This window comes from Otolemur garnettii, unplaced genomic scaffold, assembly GCF_000181295.1.
Source record: "Otolemur garnettii isolate 467f Iridium unplaced genomic scaffold, OtoGar3 scaffold00290, whole genome shotgun sequence".
Lineage (NCBI taxonomy): Eukaryota > Metazoa > Chordata > Mammalia > Primates > Galagidae > Otolemur > Otolemur garnettii.
In genome coordinates, this window is record NW_003852685.1 from 548171 (window position 1) to 549694 (window position 1524).

Genomic DNA, 1524 nt, shown 5'->3' on the forward strand with positions numbered 1-1524 from the left:
TGCCTGCCAGCATCCAAGTAAAGTCAATGAGTGTGTCAGGGTTTTGTGCCTGCCAGAGTCCAAGTAATGTCAATGCCTTCTCCACTCGATGACCACTCTTTCTTGCCAGCCAGCAGAGATAGTTGAAACCTATCTGCCTCAGGCACTCAATGGGAGCTGGAGAATATTCCACCTGGGCTCAATCTAAACCTGGAATTTGTTTTCTTGAAGTTGTGGTTTACCTCGGTGGGCAAGATGTGCATTTATCTATCTCTTCTCTCAGCTTGGCTCCCCACCTTCAGTTTCATTGGTTTCTTCTGGCAGTTGTCTCTCCCCCTGAACGGGAGTTTATGTTGAAAGCTAGCTCCAGTCATCTCTCATCCCCTGTTCTTCCATATTCTTATTGATTGTGATAATTGGAGTTAGGGAATATAGTCAACCCAAGGATTTAGCAGAGTACAAAACACATTTAAACCAAGAAGACAAATAAACAAACTAAAATGCTACCAGAAACACAAGCACACTGATGCCCAGACACTCAGAAACAAGTAAACAAACAGACAAAAAAGAAAACCAAACAAAGGACAAACCAACAAACAAAGAAATAAAAAAAGATAGTAGTAGTAAAAGATAACCAAGAAAATGGTCATCAAAAGATGATAGAAAAAACAAAAAGGCAAAACAAAGAAGAAAGAAAATTTAAAAAAAGAAAAGGAGGGCACCACTAAAAAAAAATACTGTTCTTTTGAATATATACAAACAAACCCCTTTATAAATGCTGTGGGGTTCCAGTTTAATGGAAATATAGTTATGCTGCAATATAGTTTCTAGACAGCAGATGGTGCTGTGAGTGATTCCCAGGCTAAAATCAAAAAAAAAAGTGGGGGGGGCAGTCTTTGCTAACAGGTTGCACAGATTCTACAATGGTTCCTGTAAAGTGTAGGGCATTCTGGACCAGCTTCAGATGCCAGATGGATGGTTGCAGGTGAGATTGAGCTCTCCCCCTAAACTGGAGTTTATGTTAAAAACTAGCTCCAGTCAGCTCTCATCCCCTGTTCCTCCATACTCTTACTGAATGTGAAAATCGGAGTTAGGGAATATAGCCAACCTTAGGATTTAGCAAAGTACAAAACACATTGAAACCAAGCAAACAAATAATCAGGCTAAAATGCTACCAGACACACAAGCACCCAATGCCCAGAAAATCAGAAACAAGTAAACAGACAAAAAAGAAAACAAAACAAAAGACAAACAAACAAACAAACAAAAATAGCAATAATAAAAAACAACCACAAAAATGGTGGTCATAAAATGGTAGAAAAATCAAAAAGCAAAACAAACCAAAAAAAAAAAGGAAAAAAGGAAGGAAAAGGAGGGCACCACTAAGAAAAATACTGTTCTTTTGAATATATACAAACAAACCCCTTTATAAATGCGGTGGGGTTCCAGTTTAATGGATATATAATTATGCTGCAATATACTTTCTAGACAGCAGGTGGCACTATGAGTGGTTCCCAGGCTAAAACCAAAAAAAAAAAAAAAAAA